Raw genomic sequence first — 15,923 nt, 5'->3', positions numbered from 1 at the left:
AAAACAACACAATAAAGTAATATCAAACATGCTGAACAGAACAGCACCCACATATCAAGACTAACACTCAACAGAAACACTCTGAATGCCCACTCAAAAGACATAGACTTCCTGAATGGATGAAAAAACACAGCCCAGGTATTTTCTGTCCCCAAGAAACACCTCTAAACCACAAAAACTCACACAGACTCAAGGTTAAGGGATGGAAAAAACATTGTATGCAAATGGAAACCAAAAATGAGCAGCTGTAGCCATTCTCATATCAGATAAAATAGACTTTAAATCAAAAATAAAAAGACAAATATGGTCATTATATAATGGTAAAGGGAGCAATTCAACAAGAAGACATAACAATCCTAAATATACATATACGTAACACAGGAGCTCCCAGTTTCATAAAGCAAATTCTTCTAGATCTAAGCAAAGAAATAAACAGTAGCATTTTAATTGCTGGGACTTCAACATTCCACTGACAGAACTGGACAGATCATCGAAGAAGAAGATAAAGAAGCACTGGACCTAAACAGGACTCCATAACAAGTGGACCTAACAGACATTTACTGAACGTTCTACACAATACTACTGAATATACATTCGCTCATCAGCACATGGGACATTTTCCAAGATTGATCATATCTTAGGCCACAAAAAAATTCTCAGCAAATTCAAAAAATAATTGAAATCATACCATGTATCTTCTCAGATCACAGTGAATTACAGTTAGAAATCAATTCCAAGAGAAACACTCAAAACTACACAGTCATGGAAATTAAACAACCTGCTGCTGAATGATCCTTTGGTCAATAATGAAAGTAAGATGGAAATCAAAAGATTCTTCAAACTGAATGACAAAGGGACACAAGCTTTCAAAAATCTACGAGATACAGCAGAAGCAGTCCTAAGGGGAAAATTAATAGCCTTAAATGCCTACATCAAAAAGACAGAAAGATCACAAATTAACAACCTAATGTCACATCTCAAGGAACTAGAAAAAGAAGAACAAACCAAACCCAAAGCCAGCAGAACAAAAGAAATAAAGCTCAGAGCAGCACTAAACAAGATGGAAACCAAATACTACTACTACTAATAATAATAATAACACAAAGGATCAATGAAACAAAAAGTTGGTTCTTTGAAAAGATAAACAGCATTATAGATCACCAGCCAGATTAACCAGAGATAGAAAAGACTCAAATAACCTCAATCAGAAACTAAAAAGGAGACATTCAAACTGATACCACGGAAATACAAAATATCATCTGTGAATACTAATGAAAACCTCTACACAAACTAGAAAACTAGAAAACCTAGAGGAAATAGATAAATTCCTGAAAACACATAACCCCCCAAGCCTGAATCAGGAAGAAAGACAAATCCTGAACAGACCAATAATGAGTAATGAGATTGAAGCAGTAAAAAAAGTCTACCCCTGCCACCAAAAAAAAGGCCCTGGACCAGATGGATTTGCAGCTGAATTCTACCAGACCTACAAAGAAGAACTGGTACCAATCCTACAGAAACTATTCCAAAACATCAAGAATGAAGGAATCCTCCCTAACTCATTCTATGAAGCCAGTATCACCCTGATACCAAAGCCAGAAAAGGAGGCAACAAAAAAAAGAAAACTACAGAGCCATATCCCTCATGAATATAGATGCAAAAATCCTCAACAAAATAATAGCAAACTTACTTCAATAGCACATCAAAAAGATAATCCACCATGATCAAGTGAGTTTCATCCCAGGGATGCAAAGATGGTTTAACATACACAAATGAATAATCATGATTCACCACATAAACAGAAACAGAAACAAAGACCATATGATCATCTAAGTAGATGCAGAAAAACCATTCAGTAAAATCCAGCACCCTTTTATGATAAAACCCTTCAATGAACTAGGCATAGAAGGAACATACCTCAAAATTATAAAGGCCATTTATGACAAATCTACAGCCAACATCAAATTGAATGGGGACAAGTTGAAAGTATTCCCCCTAAGAACTGGAACTAAACAAGTGTGCCCACTGTCACCACTTCTATCAACATAGTGCTGGAAGTCCTAGGCAGAGCAATCAGACAAAAGAAAGAAAGAAAGGGCATCCAAATCAGGAAAGAGGAGATCAAACTATCCCCATTTGCTGACAATATGATCTTGTATCTAGAAAACCCTAAAGACTCCACCAAAAGACTCCTGGAATTGATAAATAAATTTAGCAAAGTCTCAGTTTACAAAACCAATGTACACAAATCAGTAGCATTTTTATATACTAATAACAGTCAAGCTGAGAGTCAAATCAAGGACTCAATGACATTCACAATAGCTAAAAAGAAAAATAAAATACGTAGGAATATACTTAAGGAGTTGAAAGATCTCCACAAAGAGAACTACAAAACACTCATGAAAGAAATTGCAAACATATGGAAAAACATCACTTGCTCATGGATTGGTAGAATCAACATTGTCAAAATGTCCATACTGCCCAAAGTGATTTACAGATTCAATGCAATCCCCATCAAAATACCAATGTCATAATTCACACGTCTAGAAAAAAAAATCCTAAACTTTATTCTGAACCAAAAAAGAGCCCTGACACCCAAAGCAATCCTAAACAAAAAGAACAAATCTGGAGGCCACACATTACCTGACTTCAAGCTATACTACAAAGCTATATTAACCAAAACAGCATGGAACTGACATAGACCAATGCAATAGAGCAGAGAACCCAGATATAAAACCATCTACCTACAACCAAATGATCTTTGAAAAAGCAGACAACAATATACAGTGAGGAAAGGAAGCTCTATTCAATAAATGTTGCTGGGAAAAACTGGGTAGCTACACAAGAAGAATGAAACAGGACCTCTCTTTCTCACTATATACAAATATTAATTCAAGATGGATAAAATACTTAAGTGTAAGGCATGAAACCATAAAAATTCTGCGAGAAAATATAGAAAAAAACCCTTGTAGACATCAGCCTAAGCAAAGAATTTATGACTAAGACCCCAAAGACAAATATAGCAACAACAAAAATAAATGAGATTTAATTAAATTAAAAAGCTTCTACACAGCAAAGGAAATAATCAAAAGAGTGAATAGACAACCTATAGAATGGGAAAAAAATATTTGCAAACTATATATCTGACAAAGGTCTAATATCTAGAATCTACAAAGAACTCAAAAGCAAATTAGCAAGAAAAAAACAAACAACCCCATCCAAAAATGGGCAAAAGACAGTAACAGAAGTTTTTCAAAAGAAGATAGAGAAACAGCCTACAAACATATAAAAAAAAGTCCAGCATCACTAATCATCAAGGAAATGCAAGTTAAAACTACAGCGATATACCACCTTACCCCTCTCAGAAAGGCCATTACTAAAGTCAAACAGCAATCGGTGTTGGTGTGGATGCAGAGAGAAAGGAACGCTTATACACTGTTGGTGGGACTGCAAATTAGAACAGCCTCTGTGGAAAACAGCATGGAGATTCCTCAAAGAAATAAATACAGACCTACCATTTGACCCAGCAATCCCACTACTGGGGATCCACCCAAAGGAAATGAAGTCGTTGTATCAAAAGACACCTGCACTTGATTCTTATCGCAGCACAATTCACAACTGCAAAGATGTGGAACCAACCTAAGTGCCCATCAGTTCACAAGTGGACATAGAAAAGGTGGAGTGTGTGGGTATATATATACCATAGAGTACTACACAGCCACAAAAAATAATGAAATAATGTCTTTTGCAGCAACTTGGATGGAACTGGAGACCATTCTCCTAAGGGAAGCATCTCAGGAGTGGAAATCCAAACACCACATGCTCTCGCTGATACGTGGGAGCTAAGCAGTGGGTCCCCACGGGCACAAAGCGATATAAAGGACGTGACAAACCAAGAGAGGCAGAGGGTGGGAGGAGACGTGTGGGGTAAAAACTTACTGTTGGGTACAGTGAAGGCTATTCTGGTGACGGGCACACCAAAAGCCCTGACTTAAGCATCATTCATATCCATGCAACAAAAACACTTGTGCCCCCTTAATTAATATGTTGAAATTAAAAAAAAAAAAAGCAGAGTCTTCCCCATTCCAGACCTCAATGACACACAGCCTTGGATGGCAGCTTTACTGCAGGCTGTGACAAAGCCTGAGCTAGAGGACACAGCTCAGCCATGCCTGGAGCGCCGACCCGCAGAAAATGCAAGGTGCCAAATATTGCTTGTTTTAAGCCACTAACTTTTGAGGCGGTCTGTTGTACCTCAGACTGGCTGACAGCTGTCACAGTCTACCGCCTAAGACGCTGTGTGTCAGAACATGGTCCTAAAGTGCCTCAGTTCAAGTCTCTTCACGTTGTCAACTCGAATCCGCTATGCCATGTCCTAGAGGAAAGAACCTGAGGAGGTGGCTTGACCTTGCTGTGCCCAAATTTCCTCATTTATGACGTGGGAGTGATGGCAGTGCTGCCTTACAAACCCTGGAGCCCTTAGCTCTAATACCCACTACGACCACTCTGTTTTCAAAATGCACTTTTTCTCCTGGACCATTAAAACAGGTCTTAATTTGTTTTCCTGCTTTTATCTTTATTCCCATCCTAATTGTTCCACACCTCAGCCAAATAGAGGTTGTCCTGTGTAAATTCCATTGGCCCAGTTATTCACGTCCAGTGGCTTCCCTTTGAAATGCCGTCACATTTACGAGTTCTCAACACGGCTTACAGGGACTGTCCCGCCGTTCTAGAGACATCACATGCCACCTCCCTGGGCTCCGTATGCTCCAGCCAGGTTTGAACTAGTGAGTGCCCCACAGCCTCACCTGAGCCTGGACCGCCGTGGATGCTGTGGCCCCTCTTAGTCCTGTTTCGTGACATTTAGCACATTTATCATTGACACTTTGTGACTTAACGTCTGCATTTCTCTCGTGAGAGAAGGGAATTTCCCCTAAAGTCAAAGGTGACGCGTGATTCCCACAGCAGTGGGTTCCTGGTACACAGCACTCGGATGAATGTCGCCCCGGATTACTGCGGACTTGGCTCCAGAGGCAGGAATGCCAGGAAAGATGCGGGTAAGTGTTAGAAATAATTTAGAACTAACAAGGCCTTTAAATGCCTTTAAATTCTACAAAAGAAAGATACGTAAGAATCATTTTCATATATATCATCCGATAAAACACAAATATTAAGTCAAAAATATGGGTCATCTATCAGTAATAGACATGTTTGTATGCGTCCAGCACAGGCCCTCCTCCTCCTCCAGACACGAGTTCTCCACCCATCCCGCTCTCTTGAACTGTGCTTTCTCTTTTTCTTCTACCTCATCACCCTAAATGTTCCATGTGATTTTGATTTTTGCCGTCTTCCCCTGCACCCTAAGAAGCTGGCAGAGTGTCTGTCTTCTTGTGGGGAACACAACAAAAATGTTACCTGAGTACATTACTAAGATCTTGATATTGAAACTTCGTCAGTGTGACTGGAAAAGGAGCCAAAAGATTTTTGAAACATTCTTTGATTTTAAGTATCACGCGATAAAAAGCATGTAACCTAGTAACCATAGTTCCAAAAATGTATTGCCTTGGTATATCTGGGAAACAAATTGGACTGAAAGTCAGAGACCAGGGTTATAATCTTTTTAGGTAAGAAATTATCTGCCACAAAAATCAGAGTTCATGCATTCAACTATAACCTCTTCAGACGTTGGTTTCTACTTTTATAGAAATGAACCCAATGCTTTTATGTCATGCTAACATTTACCTCTTGGGCAATTTGGTATCAGTGAAATTTTTTGGTACATTTCATGCTATTTGTAACAGTAAAATTCTGCCAAATACATCTCCTAATAGACTTCATGAAAAACTTTAAAAAGTTTTTTGGCTTAGTCTGTGCTATTTGATATATGAAAATGAGACTGTTCCTTAGTACCTGCAAGGGACTAGATTAGATTCCAGAAAGCTATGGAATCTCAATGAAGTCCCGGGACAGGGGTCCGATAGGGGAGGTGAGAAAGGCAGTGAGGTAGGAACTAGAATGTTGTTTCACTAGCTCAGTCCGTGTCTGGTTCATCAGTAAGCCAGTTACAAATATTAGACAAAGGAAAAATAGTTAATAGGAGAAGAGATGGGACCCCAGAGGGTCCCAGACAAAGAGCAGGCTGCTGCCTGGCCTTCCCTGGGGCCACCTGCAGTGTTCCCTGTGGGTGGAGGCAGGACGCAGCTCCAGATCTGCCCCACGGCTGGAGGATGCTCACAGGTGGAGTCGGAGGTACAGACCCAACACCCACAGACACCCGAAACCCTGTGTCCCTACCCAGCCCCAGGGGACCGTGGCACAGGTGTGCAGACATGGCACGTGCCACCTGTGGTCCACCCAGAGAGGGGAAAATGACCAGACTCCAGACAGCGGAACTGCACAAACGGTGTGAGGCTCCAGCACACGTCGCCGAGGGACAGCAGAGCCTTTTCCAGGGCAGAACAGCTTCTCAAACACCAGTCGGGAAAGACCAGGTTTTTTTTTTCTTTCCAATCTGTCACAGATCTTCATTTTGTAAAGTGCAATAAAAAATGTATAATCAGGAAAAACCAGAATAAAAACAAAGTGTACGAAATACAAGCTCAAAATTTGCATTATGGGATTGAACAGATGTGAAAATACTCCATCAAACTGCAATTTCCGAACTTATTTCTTCACGGACCGGGGGCAGCCAGTCCACGGACCATGCTGGGGGCAGCCCCAGCCCAGCCAAGGGACTGCTCTGAGCAGCCAGCCCTGGCGACCACACTTCCCGGGCAGCCAGTCGCGTTTGACAGCCCCGGCCCATCCTTCCCTTTCCTGGCTGGTCTCTCCTTAAAGGACTCCTGACTAGGTCACTCTCCTGAGCGTCAGCTTTCATGGGTCCCAGCATCGTCTCTGCCCTAGTTCTCAGTCCGACGTTATGCTAGTTCCTCTGCCGGGAATGTCCTCTCCCGGCCTGGCACATCCAGTCCTGGCACCTCTCCGAGGCTGCGCTTCAAGGCCACCCGCTTCCAGGTTCCCCGTCCTCTTCAGTGCCGCCTGCTTCCACGTTCCCCATCCCCTTCAAGGCCACCTGCTTCCACGTTCTCCGTCCTCCAGGACGTCACGCTGCGGAGGCTGCTCAGGGTTGACTTCCCTCAGCGCCCGTCCTTTCCTGCCAGCGCGGTGGTCTTGACGCCTGAGTCCCACCGTCCTGATGAGATCTAAGCTACCTGGGGGCAGGGTTCATTCCTGCCTTGTCTCTGCCTCCTTCCCGAGAGCGGGCACAAGGGCTACCCAGTAAAGCCAGCTTTCATCGATGACGGAAAGGACTCTCCCCCTCGGTCTGGAAGGAGCAGGCTGGGCAGAGACAGTAGCTGTTTGTCTGCTCTTCTACCTCGAGTGCCAGGAAGCTGCCGCCCGTGGGGCGCCGGCCAGGGAAGCCCCATCACTAGCACCACGGGAAACAGTTGGCTGCTAAGTGGACACTTTTGACAGGCTCTTAGGAAACGAGGACACCAGCTGTCCCCTGTCTCAGTCAACAGGACGTTTCCTTTCATCTCCCCTGGGCCTCTTAGTCCCTGGCGGGGTGTGAGAGCCCAGCGCCAGTTGTCCTAAGATGGGGAAGCCGACGTGACAGATGGAAGACGGGGGAGCGCCCTGTGAAGGAAACCACTTTTGTCTCGGCCCCGGGTGTGCGTGGCGGCACGAGGCCTGCTGACAAGGAAGGTACCACCTGCTGGAAAACAGTCGCGGTTTGTTTTTGTCCCTGCATCTGGAGATGCACCAGGACTGATGGCAACGTGCAGGCGCGATGTGCCACATTTCATACCTGCAGGAACCCGACCCGCTGGCCCGGGTTTGCCCTTCCTGCAATGCAGCGGTGGTGCCCCGTCATGAATCAGGCGTGCCCCCCCCCAGGTCTGGACAAGGCGACTGAGAACGTGGGGAGGTGGCAGAGCCTCCCACCCGGCTTTGCTTTCGAGAGGGGGCTGCCGACCTCCGCGGCGGGGACAGATGCCCGGCCTGCCGGAGGGGCCCCAGCCAGACCGCTGTGGCCCTCGTGGAGCAGGAGTCCCTGTGCCGGGGACTGTTCCTGTGGCTGTGGAGGGGAACCAAGACAGAGAAAGACGCAGAGGAGCGAGAAAAACAGGATGATTGAGGAGGAGATGACAGGGCTGGGGGAGAGACGTGAAGGAAGCGGATTTCAGAAAAGAGGAAAGACAGAAAGTGAGCAGGAAAAAAGGAAAAATAGGACATTTTTAAAGGGGGTGGGGAGAGAAGAGAAGGCAAATAAGAAACAGTGTTAGTATTAATAATAACAGCTTTTGAGAATTTGTCAATTGACAGAAAATGTTTCTTAGATCCATTTCCCCTCCACAAGGGGCCCCTGGTCCAAGCTCCCACTTCTGCCCTGGCCGGGAGCCCAGCAGGGCGCTGCAGGCAGGAGCCGCGGTGCAGCCCAAGCACTGGCCTCCTCCTGCCACGCGGCCAAAGTCCCGGCCAGGGACAGGTTCTGCTCCAGCCGCAGGGAGCTGCGGAGGGTGTCAGCTCCCGGAGGACGTCTGCTGATCGGCTGGAAAAGAGCGTGTGTGTGTGTGTGTGTGTGTGTGTGTGTGTGTGTGTGTGCGTGCGCGCGCGTGTGTGTGTGTGTGTGTGTGTGTGTGTGCGCGCGCGCGAGAGTGTGGCTTGTCTGCCAGAGTTGGGAAATCAGCGGTCTGATCACTTTCGACTCTGGCGTAGCTGTTTTCCTCTGGCATCCTCAGTGCAGTGACCGGAAGGTGGGAAAACGCGCTCAGCGAAGTCCTGTGTGCAGGAAGAGGTCACCGAGCGCGTAAGTCAGAACTACGGGTGTGCCACACACAGAGTGCCCTACTCACAGGTTCCTGGACTTTGGAGAACATCTTTTGTCCCAGAAGTGGGAGAAGGAACAATATATTTTTTTATTTTTTTAATTTTTAATTGTGGCAAAATACACGTAACATAAAATGTACCATCTTAACCACTGTTAAGTGCACAGTTCAGTGGCATCAAGTACATTCACGTTGCTGTGCAGCCATCGCCACCTCCCATCCACAGAGCTCCTGTCCTCTTGCAAGACTCAAACTCTGGACCCATGGAACAGTGGCTCCTCATTCCTCCTCCTCCCAGCCCCTGCCAAGCACCATCTTACCTTCTGTCTCCATAAATTTGGCTACTGGCAGTATGTCATATAAGCAGAATCATGCAGTATTTGTCTTTTTGCGAATGGCATATTACACTTAGGATAATGTCCTCAAGGTTTATCCATGTTGTAGCACATATCAGAATTCTCTTTCTTTTTAAGGCTGAATAATATTTTATAGCATTTATATACCACATTTTAGTTTTCCTCTAAGCTACTTTTTGGCATTGTGAATAATGCTGCTATGAACATAAGTATGCAAATATTCCAGTCTCTCATTTCCATTATCTTAGGTGTACACCTAGAAGAGGAATTGCTGGATCTTATGGTAGTTCTATTTTTAATTTTTTGAGGAACCACCATACTGTCTCCCACGGCAGCTGCACCATTTCACTCCCACCAACAGAGCACGGCGTTCCAGTTTCTCCACAGCCTCGCCAACACTTGCTATGTTCTGTGTGTTTCATAGTAGCCATCCTAACGCTGTGAAGTGGCATCTCATCGTGGTTTTGATTTGCAGTCCTCTAATGATTAGTGATGTTGAGTGTCTTTTTATGTGCTTACTGGCCATTTGCATACCTTCTTTGGAGAAATGTCTATTCAAGTCCTTTGCCCATTCTTCAACTGGGTTACTTTGTTGTTGTTTTTGAGTTGTGGGAATTCTTTGCATATTCTGGATATTAACCTCTTATCAATTCATGATTTTCAAATATTTTCTCCCATTCTGTGGGTTGACTTTTGCCCTGTTGATCATATCCTTTGACACACAGAAGTTTTAAATTTTGATGTAATGCAATTTATCTAATTTCTTCCTTTTGTTGCCCTTGATGAATAGTATTTTAAGCCAACTGCAATACTATGGCTCTCTCAAGATGTTACCAAGTGAGAGAAAGACTAAGATAAATAAGCCCCCATCCTGACCACTGCAGTGTGTGTCCCCCCAGCGCCACTGTGTCTCAGACTGAGCCCCCACACAGCAGCCGAGGAGCTAACCCTCCCGTTCAGTTACCTTCCTGGTCAGAGTTTGTATGTGAGGTTATCAGAAACCCTTTCTTTGCAGACCTATGTATGCTATATGGAGGGCTTTGTATGTTTGCTTTTTTGGGTTTTTTGTTGTTGTTGTTGTTGTCTGGTTGGGTATTGTTTTGATGCTGGTAATTTTTTTTCCTACTTCTGAGAATGTCTTTCAAGTCTTACAGCAAGGAATCCTGCAGAATTAAATTTACACAAAAGATCCAAATGAACCACTTATGTGGAAGAAAACATCCCAAGTTCGCTGGCCAGCTCAAATCTTGACTCCTTGCACCAGAAGAGATCATCCTAAAAAGTCAATAAATGTCCCAAGGGGAGTGAGCCAAGCACGGTCATTTAAACTGTTCGGAAAGATAAGGAGCTGAAAGCATCTTACAAGAGAGCGCTCAGCGTTCAGGGTCCTGGCTCCATGTTTTATGAGCCCTAATTCTGATCCAGTGTCAGCTGCTGGGTTCTCTGCCAAGGAAACACTGGGAAGCAGCTTTTCTTCAGTTTCTCTGGTATGTCAGCAGCTGATGGGCTCCGTCTGTGAAGCCAGACCAACCTTTAGAACAGTCAAATCTACTGGAACGAGTGCACCATTTTCCTTTCATGGTGGAAAAACAAAGCTAGTTTAGTGGAAGACGACGCCAACCCCCCAGTGCCAACAGGAGGTGGGGACGGGTCTCCAGCAGGCACGGCAGAGCGGCTGGAACACTGCCCAAACTCTGCGCCCGTCACAGTAACCCGCCCTTCTCCCCGGAGGCCCCCCAGGCCACAGTTGCAACACTCTGGAGTCCTGCTGCCTCTACTCATTTCTCACTTAACCACCCGGTGCAAGTTACTGCGCACACGGCGTGTGCAGGGCAAAGGCAGCGGGTGGGCAGCACAGAACGAGTGTCACACACAGCTCCTGTCCTCACGGTGCCGACACACAGGCGGAAGTGATGACAGACATTCAGGAAAAAGAGGGATGATACAAGGCGGACTTGGTACCACCCAATTTGACATCCCATAGTTCCCCAAGCATGGTGGGGGCTCGCAGGAGACAGGCCTGGAGATGGGGCCGTGTTACACAAACAGCGACACACACACACACACACACACACGCACACACTCCGACACCAACACCTGCACATGCTGACCCTAATACACACCCACGCTCACACACGCACACAGACACACTACAAAGAGATGAGCTCCTCCCACACCAGTTCAAGGATCAATGTTTTCTTTAACATTCCTCTCCTAAAAGACATGAGGAAGGACAAAAGCCCAGGGCTCCCTCAAGAAGTTTGGAGGCCCAAGAAGACACCCCCAGCTGAGTTTATAATACGACCTCCTTTTGCCTGATTCCAAACTGGTTTCAAATGCACCCTATAAAATGTGCCCTAAGTTCCTAGAAGGCTTGGCTTTTGAAAAGGAGTAAACTGGTGTTCGTGGGAGGTGGTTGCTGGAATTTCAGGTGAAAGAGGGAAGCGCCAGGCGGAGCGTGTGCTGTGGGGCTCCGGGTGCTCTCTGCAGATGTGAACTATTCCTGTGAGTGGAGGCTGGTCTTTCTTTTTATGTACCCTGGCTCGCTTTCAGCACAGGTCAAGTCCAAATGCTTTGTGCGGCCTGGATGGTGACTGAGCCCCGAGGAAGTCCAGGTGGTTCTGATTAGGTCTGGAAGCACATGACTCGTCCAAAGAGGACCCCATCCGTCCCAAAGGCCTGCGTTCCTGTTCCTGCCTGCTGGGTCCAAGTTTCCTTGCTGATGGAATGTAAGTTCCCGGTTCAAAGGCAGAATCTTTGATTCCTTCTTCCCACCTACCCTCCCTGCAAAAAACCACCATGAAAAAAAGGGCTGGCTTGGAATGGAGGCCCCAGAGGTTTGTTTGGACATCACTTACCCTTTGTAAACCAACATTTTAATAAGTGCACATGAATCAGAAACGCCAGGGTCACATTTCCTCTGAAATACTCGGGGGTGGCGTGTGCAGTGCACTCGTGTCTGGCCAAGCCCTTGAGCCTCTCGTCCTGATGTTCGGCCCAGCAGCCACGACGGGGCCCCACCGGCCAGGCCAGGACCAAGCAGCCCTGGGTTCCCCCGACGGCAGGTGCGGGCAACAGCCACACCCACTATGCTAATCGATGCCAGCGATGCCCGCGGGCCGGGCAGCAGGGGAGGCAGGCAGTGAGGAGAGCAATGACAGGGTCTGACATGGAAATTTCAGTAGGAAACATGCAATTACACGAGAACAAACATTCTGAACGCAACTCACAATCACCGGGACACACAGCAGTGATTACAAAAAACGAGAACAGCAAATTGAGAGCCGGGGCAGCTTGCACCTTGGAAAACACGTAGTCGTCCTGGGGCGGGGCTGGGACCCTCTCCCTGGGCACACGTGTGATCCTGTGTGTGTGTGTGCACGCGTGCAGGTGCGTGCATGTGAAGCACATGAATTTCGAAACGCAGGACGTTGCTTGGACTTGACTTAGAAGCTGGATCTCTTCCCCCTGCAGCGGAAACCGCTTCTCCTGAGCAAACCCGTTTCCATCCACCAGGCCCGGAGGAAACAGTGAGTCAGAAGAGTGGGGAGGATTTTCTCTGGACCTGCTGCGGGTGCAGCCGCAGGGCTGCGGGAAGTGTGCGGATGGGAGGGGACAGCGGCCCCCAGCCAGGAGCTGCGATCCCCAGCTCAGGGCAGAGGGGGGTCCCAGTGACAAGGGGCTGAGAAAGAAATACTTTGCCCAGAGCCAAACTGCCAGGACACACCAGCCGTCCTTTTTCTTCATCAAGATCCAGGGTGCAGTCAGGCTAGTTACTGGGGTTTGAAAGGGGGACTCTTTCCTCCCCCCGGTTGAGTGGAAATCAGTGTCGGTCCCTGGGTCCCAGTGCACATGTACGCTCTTCCTGCTTGGGCTGCACTGTGGGCGCCACCGTCACCCAGGAGCTGTCAGCTGCGGTGCTGAGGGACAGGGGGCAGCTCGAGAGAAGTGCGAGATGCAGAGTGTGCCCAGCAGCGGCTGGCGGGGTGGGGGGGGCAGAGCTAGCCCCCTCCCCCCCTCCCCCTCCTCCTCCCCCTCCTCCTCCCCCTCCTCCTCCCCCTCCTCCTCCTCCTCCTCTTCCCCGGGCCTGATTTGCCCTGCCGCAGGGAGGTGTTGCTGCTGGCATCATTGAAATTGGCTCCCAGCGTCCCCGTCCCCCCACCTGCTGCAGGCCTGGGGAGGGAGCGCTGAGCCCGGAGGAATCCAGTTAACTCCGAGGAGCCCACCCTGGTTGTCCCAGGGCCACGCTGTGAAACAGGCACTTGGGCTTTGGCCTGTGGTCCCGGTCCCGTTATTCCTTCCGACTATGTGCTTCATCGTCTGGGCAAAGGGGCAAAACTCCCTGGATCTGCATAAGCCCTCCAGAGAAGCAGGCCGCAAAAAGGGAAACTGAGGCCCTTAAACCGCCACCCACCCGGGCCATCCCCAGGGATGAGTGCGAGGGAGGGTCAGTGCTGCGTGCAGGGTGACGGGCCCGTGCACGGAGCACTTCAGCAGGATCTCCTGCTTCCTTCCTAATGCTCTTTCTTGGAAGGAAATTTAAGGTGCAGTTTTGCATTTTGATCACTTTATTTAATTCCCGACACCCAGAGATCTCGAAGCTCTGGCCCTGCGTCCACCTGGCCAGCCAACGCACAGGCTTCCTGCGGGTGCACAGGGGCCTGGGCTCGGCCCTGCGGGGAAGGGGAAGGACACACCTCTCCTGGGCCCCCACAGCTGCCCACAGCAGAACTTCGCTGAGATGCCACCTGCCACCCGCCAAGCTCAGGTGATGGGAAGGTCACCCTCATTAGACCACGTGGGGGGGTTTCAGCTGTGAAAAATTGCTGGACCTTTTCTCCTTCCTCCCACCTCCTCTTCTCTCCTGAAACACACGCCAACTTCCCCTCCCTGTATTTAAGCAAACAAGCCTGTCTGTGATTAGGCACAGCCCCTTCTTATCTAAACAGTGCACAGATGTGTGAGGGCACAGGCGCTTTCTGCTCCAGTTTGGAGCTTGCTCTGGTATCCATCTTCTGCAAACCCACAGGGAAGCAGCCCTCCTCGGCCTCGGGCAGAAGTTCTGATGCCTGCCGCCCGGCAGCCCGCCCTGGATTTGTCAAGGACATGGGACGTCCCCTCCAAAGACGCCGTTCCCCTTCCCTTTCTTAGCTCCTCCCATAGCCTGGCTTTGAAACTGCCCAGGTGGGGACAAATGGAACAGGAAAAGTCCCAATTCCGTTGTCAAATTCCTGTATCACTTTAGCTGTCCAGGTAAATGCCGCCAGTTGGTTAACCCACCCACTCGCGTGGCCATGGCCGGGGCGCGGGGCTGGGGACTGGGAGGGCGGCAGAGGCCCTGCCTGCACGCTGACAGCGCTGGGCACAGGCAGACACCTGTGAGTCTCCGCGAGTGGAGTCTGAGGGGAAGAGAATCCACCCTCAAGGTCTGCGACAAGGATGAAACGAGTGGGTTGAGAAGATTGGCCGCCAGCTTTGGGCTTCTAACCACAACTGTGGGTTTTTTCTTCCCAATCCAAAGCATGGTTGATATTATGCATCCCTAGGAGATGGGCTCTCTGAGCATTGCAGAGACGGTGCTGCTACAACAGGGCCAGGACACTGTGGAGCCCCCAAAGCGGCTCACCTGCCCCTAGAGTGCCCCAATCTGAGTGTGCCCTGCCCACCTCACCAGGGCAGGCACTGCAGACCCCCAGCCTGACCTCAGACGCAGCCGTCAGAACCTGCACTTTCACACTGGTCCCAGGTGACTCGTTTGCATATTAAAATAGGAGAAGCCCCCTTTGGAGAAAGAGACGTGCTGTCCCCAGCACCCAGCTGTCCCCAGCACCCAGCGTAAGGACAGAGGGCTCATTCCCTTCCGCAGGTAACTTGCCTCTGTTAACTGACGGCTGGTAAGAACAACTCGCGGAACTTCAGAAGGGGCGGCAGCCATGTGAAGTGTGGGAATGGGGGAGGAAGATGCCAAAATAGCCTCCTGCCTGCACCCCCGGCACATACGTCCTAGGGGACGTTTTGCAAAGTGAAGTGCCCGAGTACTGCCGGCCTCTGAGAAACCTAGTGCTTCGGTTCAGAGTTCAGAGTCAGGGCCCCCTCGAAAACCTTCCCAATCAGCATTTCTAGGGGTGGAAGGCAGGGGCCACATGTCAGCAAGCCCCCTCCCACACTCACGCATGCTAAATTGAAGCACAGCGCTCCTCTTTCCCGGATTGCTACTGGACGACTGCTAAGATATCTCCTCCTCGGGAACAAAAGAGAATCCTGGCACTTCTGGACCCAAGGTGCCTTAGAGGTAAGGCCAGCCTGACCTTGTGTCCCTTGATCTCCTACTGCCCCTGGAAGGGGTGCGGCTGCGCGGTTCACTTAGGTGTGGGCGCTGGACAGCCAGGGCAGCGCTGGGGCGCCAGCCTCCAGCGGTCCTGACCAGGGCGGCTCCCGCAGCTGGAGCTGAGGTGCCTTCGCACAAACGTCATCACCCTTTTGCTTGTTTTACAAAAAGAAAACCAGCGATGGGAAATGATGGGTCATTGTGGTGGTGGAGGGGTTTCAGTGGGGGTGACAATGACACCTACACCCAGTCTAAAAGAAATGTTTCTTCTTATCAGCCACAGGGGAACTAAAAGGAAATCCCAACGTGTTCCCTGGCTGGGCTAGCATCCCACTATTGCACCAGCCAGGTACATCAGTGTGTGAAAATCTTTCTATACTGGAGCATAACTTTCACAGAATTTCTACA

This window comes from Lemur catta, chromosome 22, assembly GCF_020740605.2.
Source record: "Lemur catta isolate mLemCat1 chromosome 22, mLemCat1.pri, whole genome shotgun sequence".
Taxonomy (NCBI): Eukaryota; Metazoa; Chordata; class Mammalia; order Primates; family Lemuridae; genus Lemur; species Lemur catta.
This window is presented reverse-complemented; position numbering follows the sequence as displayed.